This window comes from Melanotaenia boesemani, chromosome 23 (assembly GCF_017639745.1).
Source record: "Melanotaenia boesemani isolate fMelBoe1 chromosome 23, fMelBoe1.pri, whole genome shotgun sequence".
Lineage (NCBI taxonomy): Eukaryota > Metazoa > Chordata > Actinopteri > Atheriniformes > Melanotaeniidae > Melanotaenia > Melanotaenia boesemani.
The window spans coordinates 26829475-26846261 of record NC_055704.1 but is presented as its reverse complement, the minus strand read 5'-3'; the positions used below and the strand labels follow the sequence as shown (position 1 = coordinate 26846261).

Genomic DNA, 16787 nt, shown 5'->3' with positions numbered 1-16787 from the left:
TGAACATTATCATCTTGGGCATAAGTGCACACAGCTTATTCAGTACTTGGTTGAGCCAAAGAGCTGGACAAATCTTTCTAACTCATTCTGAGTAGAAGAGTTAAGCTAAGTGTGGAAATGCTCCTTAAACAACTGAGTCTTTAGCTTGCTTTTAAAAGTGGATAAGGACTCTGCGGATCGGACGGAGTTTGGTAGATCGTTCCACCACCGGGGAACAACAGAGGAGAAGAGTCTAGCTACTGATGTGGCGCCACCTTGTGGTGGGAGCACTAGGCGTCTATTACTGGCAGAGCGTAACTGTGGAGAGGGAGTGTAGTTCTGGATTAAGGAGTGGAGGTAGACCGGAGCCGTTTGGGTTATTGTTTTGTAAGCCAGAAGCAAAGCTTTGAATCTGATGCGCTGTAACTGGAAGCCAGTGGAGAGCGATTAGCAGCGGAGTGACATGAGCTCTTTTGGGCTGGTTGAAGACCAGACGTGCTGCTGCGTTCTGGATCATCTGCAGAGGTTTAACTGAGCATGCAGGCAGGCCAGCCAGTAAGGAGTTGCAGTAGTCAATGTGTGAAATGACCAGAGCCTGGACTAGGAGTTGGGCCGTGTGTTCAGTCAGGTAGGGTCTGATCCTCCTGATGTTGTAGAGAGCAAATCGGCAAGACCGGGAAACCGAGGCAACATGGTCCTTAAAGGTCAGCTGGTTGTCTACCATGACACCAAGATTCCTGGTAGAAGACGTAGGCACAAGCGTGATGGAGTCAAGCTGCATGCTTATCTGTGGCGGTGAGGAAGGATTGGCTGAAAAGACAATAAGCTCAGCCTTGGACAGATCTAGCTGAAGGTGGCGATCCTTCATCCATGCGGCGATATCAGCAACATGCTGATATTCACATTGAGATGGTCGTGTCGTCAGGTAGGAAAGAAAGGAAAAGCTGAGTGTCATCTGCATAGCAGTGGTAGGAGAAACTATGAGAGCTAATGATGCACCGAGTGAGGAGGTGTATAGTGAAAAGAGAAGAGGGCCAAGCACCGAGCCCTGAGGCACCCCTGTTGTCAGCCCCTCACAATCTGACAGCTGGGAAACATCATGTCTGATGATGACTGGGGTTAAAAGGGTTGAGCTTCTACATGTACTTTTTACATTAAAAAACAAACCAAAAAATAACTAAACAGGCAGACAAACCCTAAGGAAAAAAAAGGTCCAACGCTGTACTAGCAGGGTGGACCTAAGCTGTGATGCAGCGCTGTCCATGGATGGTGGTGCTGAATTCTCAACCTCTCTGGCTGTAAAGTCGCGCTGTCCGTGGTTCTGAATCAGCCTGAGCACAGGGCTGTCCCCACAGAGATGAAGTAAAGAACCTTCTCGGCTGGGTGAATGGGCCAGGACCTTGTCTCAGCTGGGACTTTCTGAAAGAGGCAAACAAGCTCCATGCCATGTTTTCTGTCACATGTCACAGCATCATCCACGACAGGATGGTGGGCTGGAAACTCAAGTTCTTCCCATGGATACAAATGTACATAAAAAACTAGACAGATTTAATTCCACATGTTCCAAAACCCCCTCATAATATCAATAATCTGAACTGTGATAAATTGTTAATGACATAAACACACCTGTCCATCAATTACATGCTACCCTTTTATTTCTACGCTCTGCTTCATGGCTGTGTTTCACATTCAGACTGACACTCCAGTGAGATGCTGAGTGAAAGGAACGGCTGATCCCTACCCACGAGGGGCTGATCCCTGCCCACGAGTGGCCGACCCCGCTCCATCCTATCGCTCCCCGGTGTAGAAAAGCCAGCCAATCATAGAGGATGAGGCAATGAGTCACAGAGCGAGCGGGCTGCATCCAGTGGACCAAAATGATCTGTCTGTCGCTCTGGGCAGGAAAGAGGCATAACACACACACACACACACACACACCTACACACACACACAGAGAGGTGGTGCATGGCAACTTAAAAATGTATTAACAGCTCTAATCTATGTTTTTATTCTTTTAACCTCCGGTCATGTGCTCTCAGTCATGTGTCACGTGTTCAACCTCCAGCAACTCAAACACTCGTGGTGACCCTCAAACACTAAATGCTTGTGTGAAGGTTAGCACTCTGTCTACATACAACTCAGAGTGAGTCATGTCTGAGCTTCATACAACAGTTCAACCGAAAACCTGAGCAGCCTGTTTGATTAACGCCTGACATGTTTATGGACTACTGGCAGTATGGGAGGTCGCACTGCTGGATGCACTGTGGACTCACTTCACAGTGCCAGCAAGTGCCAACAAGCCACCCAGGTGCCCTAACCATGACTGCTTTACATTTTAAAATTATGAGGAAGATAAGGTAGATGAGGAACACGAGGAAGATGAGGTAGATAAGGAACATGAGGAAGGTGAGAGTCGAGGTAGATGAGGAAGATGAAGTAGATAAGGAAGTTGAGGAAGATGAGGAAGGCGAGGTACATGAAGAAGTTGAGGTAGATGAGGAAGGTGAGGAAGATAAGGTAGATGAGGAACATAAGATAATGTAGATGAGGAACATGAGGAAGATTAGGTAGATGAGGAAGGTGAGGAACATGAGGAAGGTGAGAGAGTTGAGGTAGATGAGGAAGGCAAGAAAGGTGAGGAACATGAGGTAGATGAGGAAGGTGAGGAAAGTGAGGATGAGGAAGATGAGGAAGATGAAGAAGATGAGGAAGGAGAAGTAGATGAGGTAGATGAGGAACAAGAGGAACATGAGGGCAGTGAGAGCTGAGGTAGGTGAGGAAGGTAAGGTAGATGATGAAGGAGAGGCAGATGAGGAACATAAGGAAGATGAGGTAGATGAGGAAGGAGAGGTAGATGAGGAACATGAGGAAAATGAGGAACACAAGGAAGATGAGGTAGATGAGGAACATGAGGAAGGTGAGGTTGATGAGGCAGATGAGGTAGATGAGGCAGATGAGGTAGATTAGGAAGGTAAGGTAGTTGAGGAAGATGAGGAACACGAGGAAGATGAGGTAGATAAGGAACACGAGGAAGGTGAGAGTCGAGGTAGATGAGGAAGATGAAGTAGATGAGGAAGTTGAGGAAGATGAGGAAGGCGAGGTACATGAAGAAGTTGAGGTAGATGAGGAAGGTGAGGAAGATAAGGTAGATGAGGAACATAAGATAATGTAGATGAGGAACATGAGGAAGATTAGGTAGATGAGGAAGGTGAGGAACATGAGGAAGGTGAGAGAGTTGAGGTAGATGAGGAAGGCAAGAAAGGTGAGGAACATGAGGTAGATGAGGAAGGTGAGGAAAGTGAGGATGAGGAAGATGAGGAAGATGAAGAAGATGAGGAAGGAGAAGTAGATGAGGTAGATGAGGAACAAGAGGACCATGAGGGCAGTGAGAGCTGAGGTAGGTGAGGAAGGTAAGGTAGATGATGAAGGAGAGGTAGATGAGGAACATAAGGAAGATGAGGTAGATGAGGAAGGAGAGGTAGATGAGGAACATGAGGAAAATGAGGAACACGAGGAAGATGAGGTAGATGAGGAACATGAGGAAGGTGAGGTTGATGAGGCAGATGAGGTAGATGAGGAAGGCGAGGTAGATTAGGAAGGCAAGGTAGTTGAGGTAGATGAGGAACACGAGGAAGATGAGGTAGATAAGGAACACGAGGAAGGTGAGAGTCGAGGTAGATGAGGAAGATGAAGTAGATGAGGAAGTTGAGGAACATGAGGAAGGCGAGGTACATGAAGAAGTTGAGGTAGATGAGGAAGGTGAGGAAGATAAGGTAGATGAGGAACATAAGATAATGTAGATGAGGAACATGAGGAAGATTAGGTAGATGAGGAAGGTGAGGAACATGAGGAAGGTGAGAGTTGAGGTAGATGAGGAAGGCAAGAAAGGTGAGGAACATGAGGTAGATGAGGAAGGTGAGGAAGATAAGGTAGATGAGGAACATAAGATAATGTAGATGAGGAACATGAGGAAGATTAGGTAGATGAGGAAGGTGAGGAACATGAGGAAGGTGAGAGTTGAGGTAGATGAGGAAGGCAAGAAAGGTGAGGAACATGAGGTAGATGAGGAAGGTGAGGAAAGTGAGGATGAGGAAGATGAAGAAGATGAGGAAGGAGAAGTAGATGAGGTAGATGAGGAACAAGAGGAACATGAGGGCAGTGAGAGCTGAGGTAGGTGAGGAAGGTAAGGTAGATGATGAAGGAGAGGTAGACGAGGAACATAAGGAAAATGAGGTAGATGAGGAAGGAGAGGTAGATGAGGAACATGAGGAAAATGAGGAACACGAGGAAGATGAGGTAGATGAGGAACATGAGGAAGGTGAGAGTCGAGGTAGATGAGGAAGGTAAGGTAGATGAGGATGAGGTAGATGAGGAAGGCAGGGTAGATGAGGAAGATGAGGAACACGAGGAAGAGGAGGTAGATGAGGTTTGTGTGTACACGTGCTGATCTTGTGTTGATGAAGACGTACATGCTTATTGAGGAGTGATTTGGGAGGAACATAAGATAAATAAAACTTTAGTTGATTTTTTACATTACTGTTGTTGTTTGTCCCATTCAGTCACATTCTTACTTTCTTTATTTAATTTTTAATAGCGGTTACAAATTTAATGATCCTTCTGGTGTTTAAGAGTTTATTCTTTTGATAGAATAAATTTAGTCATTATTAATTACAGGCCTCTGCATAAAATTTCATTAGTAAAATTTAAAGTTGAATTCTAACATTGGTGAGGAGAGACTTTAATACAACAAACTCTGCTATGTGCACTAACAGAGTGGATCCCAACCTGTTTTCCTAAGGGACTCCCTTCATGGAAATGCTAAAACGCCATGAAGCCCCTGCTCCGCCCCAGGCTGAAGCCATGCTGGTTTTATGCTTTCACACGTGAGATTATCACCATAAATATTTTGTTCTGGCCGAGTCCCGTCCTTCGATAGAGCCAAAGTTACATTAACAACATACAGCCTCATTTTTTCTTCTAAAAATAAGGACAATGTGTGGACATTTATCACAATGGCTGAGTTTTTAACGTCTTGGGGACCCCCTGTGCTCTTTTGGGGACCGCATGTTGGGAAACACTGAACTAATACATCTAAACTGATGGACAGATTTGGAGGAAAAACATTAGTAAAAGGAGAGAAACATCCATAATGATGAACAAGGTTTAATGTTCTCCTTGAAGACTTCCAGATACGGATCAATATCAGCAGCAGCCACAGGGCACCAATAATTTAATATAATCAATAATAAGTTAATAATAATCAATATGTTTCTTTGGTATTGTTTCCATTGGTATTGTTTGGTATTGTTTCTGACCTGTTCACTGAACAGGTCAGAAACTCAGAGATCACAAACCTGTACCAAACCACATTTTAAACTTTAAATATGAGGTAAATATGATTGATCATTAGCCAGATGTTTTTTATGTTTTGGTGCCCCACATGCGTGGTGGGAGCAAACAACAAGAGAACAGGAAGAACTGATTTAACTGAAACAGCCTTCATTTGACTCGCGTTGACATTTCAATAAGAAGAAACTCGTTTTCTTTCCCACGAATCTAGTTTCAAATGAGCTGCAAAGGCAGTGTGAATAGAAAGTGTCGGACCCTAGAAGAGAAGAAAGGATTTGGAAGGTGGTGTGAAAATGCAGTTAGAGATTCAACAGAATCAACAAGCCTTTTATGTTTAAAATGAGTAAGGAAAAGAAATAAAAGTGCAAAGATTACAAAGAACAGAGGAGTTTTGTTCAGCCTCCGGCTCCCTGCTCTATCTTTGTCTAATGGTCTACTGTACCTTCAGCGTGCATGGATGGAGGGAGGGTGGGAAGGAACAGAGATCGACGAGTTCAATTCAACTGAATCTGTGATAATGAGGCCGAAGAGAGAGGGGGAAGAGATAAGGGATGACAGGAGGGGAAATGACAAACAGCAGGGAAGGCAGCACAGTGATTCGATTGTAACTTCTCATTAAAGGACAAAGAAAGCCAGCCTCGGCACAGGAAGCATCGTCACCAGATACATATGAGATACAGCCGCTAAACACCTTGTTTTCTTGTCTGCAGGGCAGTTCCCGTCTGCTCTGCCTGCTAAGCTGCCGCCCTGAGCCCGAGCAGCAGCCGCTGATCAGAAGCCCGACCCGAGTGGGACGCCGTCCGACAGCGCTGCACTGACGTAGGGCCACAAGCAGCACGTCGCGCTGGAAACCGGGACAGCAGCGTTCCAGATGAAAGCTGGGAGCTGGCTGAGAAAACCTGAGGCAGGTATTTCAGCTCTGACCTCTAGAGAGACTTTAATGCTTCACCATTTCAGGATGGAGAAAAGAAGAAGTAGCAATTTCTCCTAAAAATGACCCTTAAAGTGTTTCTTTGCTCCTCATTCATTAATGAAACATTATGAACATGAGATTATTTGACATCTGTCAACGCTCCTTCTATACGACCGGACTCCTGCTGTCACATCGCCCAACAAGCCATGTTTGCTGGCATGCTCACACACATGCACACACAATCTCTATGTCAAGCAGCAAGGGTGTGCATTATTTTCAACACAAACACAAACAGACGCTCTTCCACCATCTGCATCCATCCTGAAATCTTTTGTTCTTATCTGAATCTCTTACCTGGCAGCACGCTGTCTTTCCTGGGTCCTCTTCACAATCTCAGGAAGGGCTTCAGGCAACTTCTGCTTTTGCTGAGGAGGCTCTTTAAGGAGAAACAAAGCACACAAACTAAAATGAGTGGCTAAAAACGCAAGAAAAAGAAAATAACCTCCCTTTTTATTCACACGAGGACCACTCACGATCACACACTTGAAGACTCAGTCAGCAGCTCGGTGAAGCGAGTAGCTCGCGGTTTCCTCTCTTACTGTCCGTCACACTCGCCTTCTCTGTCCCCGCCCACCTACTCCATCCCCTCCCCCGACTTCTCTTCCTCTCCCTCGCTTGCTTTTCTTCTGCCAGACAAAATGCACACATCCCCTCTACCTCTCCACTCACTGTTTTCTGACATTTCCCTCCTACGCTCTGTGAAAACAAATATCGGTCGGTGGTACTATTAGACGAGCATTTCCACAAACCATTCACAACTTATTCTGGCTTTATGGAGCATTTCTGGGTGATTATCACGTGGAAGAAGACAAAGCCCCCGAACGCACCACAAAGCCCCCGAACGCACCACAACATGAGATGGTGTGATTAATGAACAGAGGTAATGAGGCATTCCTACTGTATGCCATTACCATTAGAATTTACCCTCCCTCTCTCCCTCCCTCTCCCCCCTTTCTCCCTCCCTCCCTCCATCTCTCTCTCCCTCCCTCCCGCTCCCCCCCCTCCATCTCTTTCTCCCTCCCTCCATCTCTCTCTCTCTCCCTCCCTTCCTCCATCTCTCTCTCCCTCCCTCTCCCCCCTTCCCCCTTTCTCCCTCCCTCCATCTCTCTCTCTCTCCCCCTCCCTCCCTCCCTCCCCCCCCTCTCTCTCTCTCTCCCTCCATCTCGCTCTCCCTCCCTCTCCCCCCTCGCCCTTTCTCCCTCCCTCAATCTCTCTCTCTCTCTCCCTCCCTCCATCTCTCTCTCCCTCCCTCCCGTCTCAGGTTAGCGTATCTGATGCTGCTCACGTCCCACCCTGCAGACAGTTAGTCAAGGGCATTCCCAGAGTAAGTGTATGCTAATGCTCTACCTCAAGGAGCTGCCTACCCCCCTCGACCCTCAGCCCAGCCAGATGCGGCGCTTGGCTTTCCCAGGGAGGGGGCAGCAGATACAAAGAGGAACCCAGAGCAGGATTCAAGTAGGCTGCCGGCCCTTCAGCTGACAGGGAGGTCAGCAGCACTGTATCAGAAGATTTGGCCTACTTTCGCTTTTAATTTTAATGCTGTGATAAGGGGATGTTAACCAGAGTACAGGACATAAACCTTTACACATAAACCTTTATTACATTTCTAAAAGTACAACTAAGTAAGCTGTCACATGACATGGTCACAAAACTGGGTACTTGTTGACAGAGGCCACCTCCACGACCTTCAGTCTGTTTTTCTTTAGTTTGCCTGCAACATGTTTTGTGTTGTTAGTAACTAATGTTACTCTGGAAACCACAGAAACAACTCCAAGTAACCATGTATTCCTAAACCTATCAGCAAATTTTAAATGCCTAAACCTAACATTTCCAGCAATGCAGAGTTGATTTTACATTGACAATAAACAGGACTGGAGCATGAACTCCAAGGGCATCTACAGAAAAGGTCAATTTCTATTTTCTGGTGGGGTTTGAGATGAGCCTTTCTGTGTGGAGTTTGCGTGTTCTCCCCGTGTATGCGTGGGCTCGCTCCAGGTTCGCCGACTTCCTCCCACCGTCCAAAGACACAATGTTAGGTTAACTGGTGTTTCTAAATTCTTGCTGGGAGTGAGTGTGAGCGTTGTACCCTGCCTCTCACATAGTACCAGCTGGGATAGGCTCCAGCTTCCACTGGATCCCCTTAATAAATCTCTCTGCAACCACAGGGTCTATTTAAATATGTTAGGTCTTAGTGCTTCCCACTGGTGCCGTTTGGTCCACCTTGAACAAACCCCGGTCCGCTTCCATGGACTGGGCATCTCGGTTCAAGGCGCATTTACAACAGGATAGTCCAGAGGGCTCGGTTCGACTGAGCTGTGGAACTCTTCAAGTTTCACACCTTTGTTTGGTTTGGTTTGTCACTGACGTTTACTCAAGCAGACTGGATCAGCATCATGCCCGCGATGGGGACGTATTCCCCAAAATGACCGCTGAACAAGAACAAAGAAAAAGGAAATCCAGCTCATTGATTGGCCAGAGTCGAAACTGGCTTGTTCACCACACATGTATTACTAAATTATATATAACAATGAAACTGTTCAGCAGACCTGAATGTCCTTTACTTGACACAGTGAAAGCAAACAGACCATCCAGTGAGCCAAAGAGAGGAAGTGAAGTAGGACGCGTCCCAGCGCAACATGCCGCCGTTCCCAGCTGCTCATTCTGGACAGATCCTGAAAAGGGCTGAACAGCAAAGTAAAAACAGAAACCCCAAGGCTGCAGAAACTTTCTTTACTTGGTGGTGAACAAACCGGCTGAAGGAGGAAAATGTCCATTTTCGTTCCTGGCCAGTCGATGACATCACCGCTAGCGAGCAGCCGTTGCCAGGCCTGCTGGCCGAGTCCCGAAGCAACTAATTTCTCTTTTCTTCCTTTCTACGAATCTCCCTGTGTGATCATTAATAACCACGTTATCACTTTAAAAGCAAGGACAAACATCTCGGTGCGTCTTTACTATCAGTATTTGTTTCTATTCATTTTCTTTTCACACTGACTTTATTTTGCACGTCTCTGTCCGACCTCTGGTCTGCACATCGCTCGTCAGTCTCCTGAGCTTTTTTAGACAGAAACTATGACATTTAAACTCAGAGGAAGCTGGTTTCCATCAGTCCCAGAGGAACGGTTTCACAGCCAGAAACAGGTTTGTGAATCTGATGATGCTTTTTCTTAAGAACTTTAAAATGAATTTAAAAATATTTTTAAGATCTTGGTGAAAAAGGCTAATCTTTTATTGTTTTTGTTTGTGTGAGTTAAAGATGTCATTTTTAACACACACACACAAAAATCTAAAAATTTAATTTGAAATATCATTTTTGAGGTAAAGAGAGATGATAATGGTAATATCCAGAAATAAAAAAAAAACATTAAAAATCTACTAGTTTACATAAATGTACCACAGGTGACAATGTTCAGCCCTTCTGTCTGGCTACAGGTCGGTATATTGATCATCTCTCACCCAATCTGCCCTGATTCGTGTCCTGTTTGCCTCTTTTATCTACATAAAGCTTTCTGAGTTCCACTCCTCTGTGGGCAGCGACATGTCGCAGATGTCAGGTGTTCTGCGTGTGTGTTTCTATGTACGTCGACAGAGACTGTGTGTAAATAAAGAGCCCAGGTTGTTATGCCACAATGAGGCTCTGTTGAAAACACACAGACACATAGATAAAGGCTAACAGACGTATCTGGGCCAGAGGCAAAGCAAACAGGCCGTCTGAGTTAATGATTACCAACAGCACCCTGCCTGGACTCCGCACAGCCTGGGCCTCTGAGCAGGAGCTTTGCTTCACTGCTTCTGCATACTTTCTGGATGCATCTTGTTTAGTGTGACGTGGAAGGGATCAATTTCTGTGTCGGGTGATGTGGCTGCAGCTAATTTGTGGCTCAGCAGTCTTATGGTTCATCCCTAATGAGCAGCTCATATCCCACCACTTCAGAGGCATCACTGTCACAGCTGAGACAGAAAAGACTGGTTTGACGGTAAAAACCGACTGAGCCGACGACGGCACAGGCAGCGTCGGCAGCCCGGCCTCAGATGTATTCACCTATCAAATAACGCAGGGGAACTCTGAGTAGAAAATATGGAGGTAATCTGGCAACTAACAGTTCAGTGTCCCGGGTGCAGGGACTCTTCTTCACAGTGACGTCCAGGATTACACCATCTGTTGTTAGCGAGCACCGCGATGCCGCCGCCTTTGCTGTGGTACTTCTGGTGTCTCCAGCTGTCCAAATGGTCAGGAAGCAGAGATGAGGCTGCATGTGCTGCTGCAGCCATCAAGCTGCCTTTCCCATATTTAAGGTCACCTCACATTTCTAACAACGGAGGGAACAAACGACTTCATTTCCACCTTTTTGGCTCCTTGAATGTTTCAGGTAACAAGTGGGATGCTGTGGAAATGCAGATAATGAATTTATCTGTTTCCAGAATGAAATTGTTTCCAAATCACATCAATTTTGTCATCAAACTTTTTCCACAGTTTTAGATCCAGTTAGTCTCAGGTTGGTGAAGCTCTGTCCATCTTTCCATCTGAGAGACTCTGCCTCTCTGAAATGCTCCTTTTATACCCAGTCATGTTACTGACCTGTTGCCAGGTAACCTGGTTAGTTGTTAAATGCTCCTCCAGGTGTTTCTGGTTTGTACCAGGTACTTTTCCAGCCTTTTGTTGCTCCTGTTCCAACTTTTTCCATCAGATTCACTATCAGCTCATATTTTCATCACATGGTGAAACGTCTCCGTTTCATGTTGTTTTTACTGGGGATAAAATATGAGTTGATGAGATTTGGAAACCATTGCATTCTGTTTTTATTTACATTTTACACAGCATCACAACTTTTATTGGCTTTGGGTTGTTTTTAAATTGACACGTAATTTAAAGGAGTTGTTAGCTAGTAGAGAACAGGAGCTGGCTGAAGGCTGGACCGGTCTTTTACTCTGCTGCCATGGCATTCTCCATCATTACACATGAATTATTTTGTTTTTCAGAATGTCAATAATAAAGTTCAATAATGACAATTGTTGATGAGAAAACCAATGACTGGCTCATTTTAAGACAAGAGTGTTTTTGTAATAGATGTATTGCTCTGAAATAAGAAAAAAGTGTTTCCTATTGAACTGATGGAATAACTGATGGAAGTCTGGATTCTTTAAATAATATTTTGCTGCAGCCTTGTTGCAGATATTAAATTGACCCTGAAAGTGTGTGTTTTTGTTTATTTGTCGTCCCTTTAAAGCCCTTGAGATTTATTATGTTTATCCAACATGGGTTTACGCCCAATCAGGAGCCTGTAGAGAAAACAAGCAGCATATGGGCCTTAATAGGTCCTGTACCAAAAGATGCTTGGAAGAGGAAGTCCGAAAATCTTCCTAAGGAAGATGGAAAGGAGCTTATCTGTAACGTATCTTTGACTTTTGAAAAGAAATAGACAACAAACACAAACCTGAGAGGATGAAAGCAAAAACATTTCAAACTAGAAGTTTGTCAATAAACCAAAAAAACGGCAGAAAGACGAGAGACCAACAATAAAAAAGGAGACTGAAAGGCTGGAATGGCATTTAGAAGAAAGGGGAGGCGAAATAAAAGAAGATGGGTGAACAAAAAGGACAATTTGCCAAATGTCAGGAGCATCTGAATGGTCACCTTTGGACCTTGCAAATGACCACAGAGGACGGACATGGCGCTTCGGACTGAAAGGCTCTGGGGGCTTTTTGACTCTAAATATTCCACTTGAACTGAAAGCATTAGGACAACAATGACAAGCCGGAACTGTAATATGATAAATGGTTAAAAATTTTATTTCAAACTATAAATTAATATTCTAATACTCATTTAAGCTTTTAGAAGTACAAACATAAAAAAATAAAAATAAAAAAGGAGTAACTGATTTCAGAACTAATGTATAATGTAAAGTAATAATCCATGATTTATCTTTCAGGTAATGGTTTACACTCATCACCTACTTTATCAGCTCCACCTGTTAACACATCAGCCAATCACACGGCAGCATGTAGCCATGGAGACGTGGTGAAGACGACCTGCTGGAGTTCAAGCTGAGCATCAGAATGAGGAAGAAAGAGGATTTAAGAGACTTTGAACGTGGCATGGTTGCTGGTCCTGCCAGCTAAGAACAGGAAACTGAGGCTACAATTCACACACACTAACCAACACTGGACAACAGAAGATGGAGAAACGCTGCTGGTCTGATGACTAGGCCTGTTGCTATAAGCAATAAGTCAGTTTAAAAAAAATGAGTGCAACAAGTTTACAGCTGCGATAATTTTCATTAGTTTATTTTTCCATCTTTCTTTCCCATAGACTGTTTATGACGACAGGTTTCACTACGGAGCATCTCGAATGAACGCTCTCGTTTCCTGCACGAGAGCCATTCCAAGGCGGCGGTACCCTCACCAACGAAGTTTCACGAATTCGCAGCCCATGAGTAGTAGCCAGTCAGGGAAACGTGGGATTTAGAAGGGAACAAACGATGGAATTAGGTTCAAAGCCGAACGTGACAGCGGAGGTGGGAGCGCTTTGGGTTTAAAGCAAATGACCGCGGTGAAGCACTATACCTGTGCGATGTCACAAAGTTCAGATCATCTCCACCTGCTTTCTAGAACATGACCATGAGTTCACTGGACTCCAACGGCCTCCACAGCCACCAGATCTCAGTCCAGTAGAGCAGCTTTGGGATGTGGTGGAACGGGAGATTCTCATCATGGATGCAGCCGACAAACCTGCAGCAACTGTGTGATGCTGTCATGTCGATATGGAGAAAACCTCTGAGGAAGGTTTCCACCACCTGCTTCCATCCATCTCACCAGGAATGAAGGTGGTTCTGGAGGGAAAAGGGTTCTAACCCGGTACACCCAGCAGATTACAGCACAATGCAATGAGATCCAGACCAACAAAGTGAGAAGAGCTGGGAGTGAGGCTGTGAGGGCTCTGCACACAAAGAGCTGGAAATGTTTATAACCAGCATCTTTTCAGGACATGTTTTTCCTCATTTTTTTTACAGCATAAAGCAAGTGTACAACAACTTTGAATAAAAATCCATGCCAGCAGCTGTGAGAAGGCATCCACCATGCTGTTCTCCACAACCCCAACTTTCCAAAATACTACAACAGGGCCAGTCTGTTCTCATTAATCTCATTAATCCATTATAATTAGCATGGATAACTGTGCTAAACCTGTTAAAGATATAATCCTGGATGTTGATGTAGCACTGTAATAATGCTAATGAGTAACAGTAATAGTGATGTTTGCAGATATGACCTGAGTGACGTCTACTTTCAGCTCCTATAATTCATTTGAGCTGCACTGCTTTGACCCATCCAGACTACGCAGTGCTAATTCTCTCACAGAAAAAAACCCTTCTAAATGGAAAAAAGTAGCTGTAATTTCAGCTGATGCTCATATTTAATGTCTTTCTCTGTCTCTTTTCTGATTCTCTCCCCCTCATTTTCCTTCCCTCTTTCAACCCTGGCAGGAAGCTGCCACAAAGCACTTCCAGTTTTATCTGCAGATAAGTAGCAGCTCGAATATGGAGCTATTCAGAGAGACCTTCTGAATACGAGCAGGTGCATCTCTCTCCACCATCCGGCTTCTCCCTCACACATGCAGCTGATCATGCACACAAAAAACCTGAGTTACACTCAGAACACCTGCCAGGGTCAGTCACACTTGGCAAAAGGCAGAGATGTAATGCAGATGTTGGGCCAGAAGCCGAGGTTACGAGAGGACTATGAGGTGCCGTATAGGACAGTAACTCCCACATGCCTCTGAAATCATCCATAATACTATAATCACTTGCACGCGAGCAGCATCTTGCATATAAACTAGTGAAAATTCACACATCCATACACAAATGCATACAATACGCCCAATACCCAGTTTAAATCAGTGACAACAGTCCTGTGTGTGAGAGGATATACATGGGTATGCATGAGCTCATGGGAGTATAAATGAGAGGTTAGTCACCACAGTAGCATATGCTGGATTTCAGCGGTGCAGAACTTCTCACGTTTAGTGCTGTTATCACTGATTCAAATGAAGGTCTTGGTCCAACAGTGATCAGAATTCCTCCACAGAGGCTAAAGTTCCAGTTCCAGCTGAAGAAAAGCAACCACAGCATGATACTGCCATCACCATGCTTTGCTGTGGGTATGTCATACATCTAGTGATGCAGTGTTTTTGCTGTTAGTTCAACCTTCGTCTCAGACCAGACCAGAACACATCTTCCCACTTGCTTTTAGGAGATTTAATGTTTTTATTTTTGTTATTTTTATTTTATTTATTTATTTATTTATTGCAAATTGTAGCTGGGCTTTGTTTTTTGTCGCAGAAAGCTTCTGTTTCGAAGACCCTGCCCCATATCCCAGACAGAGAATACAGGAGACTGTTTTCACGTGTAGAGCTGCAACCTCCTGCAGGTCCTCTACTGTTGCTGTAGCTTCACTTCTATGTGAATAATATGTTGCCATGTATATATAAATATTCTATAAATATAGCCGTTTCATTTTCTTTCCCTGACCGCAGACTATCGGTGTGCAAGCAAGGTGGAGTGAAAGCGGGTACAGCCAATCACAAGAGAAACACCAGAGCCAATGGAGGAGCATGTGGGCGGTCTGAACCAAGGGAAACAGGCTTCAGCTTGAGCAACCGTTTTCCGCTTGGTCCTAGTGCTTGACCTGTCTCTGTTTACTATAGCCAAACATAGTTTTTGGACATTAAAAAGTGCAGGGGACATGTCTCCTGTGCCCCCCCCCCCTAAAAAACGTCCATGCCTCATGACCAGCATCTTTCCTCATCCAGTGATGAGGACTGTCATGAAAATGCATCTTGTCAATCAGAAATGGAAACCTTTGTAACCTCTGAACAAAAACTATGAGACACTTTAGGTAACATACAACCTGATAAATATTTTAATCATTCTAACAATGAATGTTTTTATTATCAGGAGCAGCAACTGGATGGACTTATGCTAACTTTGAAAATATTAACAACTTCTTAAATCAGTTTAAGCCTCCGTTCAACATCACAGCCACATCAGAGACGTGGATACACGATGAAAAAGAGGCAGATTTCTCTTTGTGGACATGAGATGTACACAGAATAGAAACTGCAGAACTGGTGGAGGAGTAGCATCGTATGCTGACAGTAAACTGAAATGTAAAATGGTGGCCAGCATGAAGTCAGCTGTAGAAGAGCTGATGGAATGTTTGACAATTGAAATTATAAAGGAAACGTCGACCTCACAAAGTCAAAGCTACACGAACCAACGGATGAATTCTTAAATACAGTGTTTAGTTTAACCTGTTCCCCGAAATCACAAGAATAACAACTCATTGTGCAACACTGATAGACGACATCTTTACAACGCAACCGAAAACAGAACGGTCAGCGGTGAACTGATGAGTGACGCCAGTCACCACTTCCTGTTTGTTCTTTCAACATCAAGTATGGACTTAATGAGGGTAAGAGCAGAAAAAAAGCAGGTAAAACCACCATCTATAAGCAATTACGTGCTAAAGATGCTATAACTGCAAAAAAAGATGCTACAAGATGGGGATGATGTTTACAGGGAAACAGAAGTACAACAAATTTATATATTTAAATCATAATATGATAGAAGTTAACCACTTATCATTAATAAAAGTTATAGATATAAACATTTCCCATGGCTAACCAGGGGACTACAAAATGCTTGTAAAAAGAAAAACTATCTTTATAGAAACTTAATTAGATTAAGAACTGAAGAATCTGAAAGAAGATATAAAAGATCTCCCCGGGCCGTCTTCCAGAACCAAGTCAGCTGTCAGTAGTTATTCTAAGAAGCATGCCACAATCATGTAAATAATAATAATAATAATAATAGCTTAATAATAATAATAAAAGCTTTAAGTTTAAATGAAAAATGCTGAAGAATAACAGAAACATTAGGTTATGAAACCAAAGCTGCATTTATCAACGTTATGATGGATTTCTTCAATAAACTAAATATTGTTTGCTGATGCTTTTTAATAACAACTAATGCATTTTTGTTTTTTTGTCTTTATGTTTGTTAGTGAACTGACATAACGTAAGGGGAATTAAAGGGTGGGGGTGAGAATAAACAGAAAATAAGAGACATAAAACCGGTTAGATCCTCTATGTTGTGTCTGCCTGTTGTGAAGCTTCCCATCTATTCGTAACTCATACATTATAAATCACATGATTTGATGTGAAGTAACAAGGTTCACTCGTCAGAGAAGCTTCCTCACCTCCGTGTGTCTGTTTTATGAGTGTTTTGCCACTCTGTTGTTTGATGCACTGCCACCTCCGTCATCAGCTTTGGTAGCTTTAAAGAAAACCTCCCTGTTTGCCAGATGTCATCAGTAAACTGCACATGACTCATGTTTACCTTAGGAGATGTTTTTTTGTTTGTTTTTAGCAACTTGAATCAACTAGGAGGCACGAAACACGACCACAAATGATAAAACTCAGGCACCGAAATAC

General features: G+C 43.9%; 1 protein-coding gene across 10 annotated transcripts in view; it reads right to left on the bottom strand.

The window, feature by feature from the left end:
• Window positions 1-16787, bottom strand: part of syt1a (synaptotagmin Ia) — a 274765-nt gene that overhangs the window by 114004 nt on the left and 143974 nt on the right. For 6 of the 10 annotated variants that reach the window (XM_041978100.1, XM_041978099.1, XM_041978101.1 and 3 more), the window contains one exon: window positions 6596-6677. The gene's annotated coding sequence lies outside the window, so the exon portion shown is untranslated. Of the gene's footprint in view, window positions 1-6595; window positions 6704-6774; window positions 7197-9692; window positions 9870-16787 lie in introns of those variants that run through there. The other 4 variants (XM_041978106.1, XM_041978104.1, XM_041978105.1 and 1 more) reach the window with 4 other exon arrangements.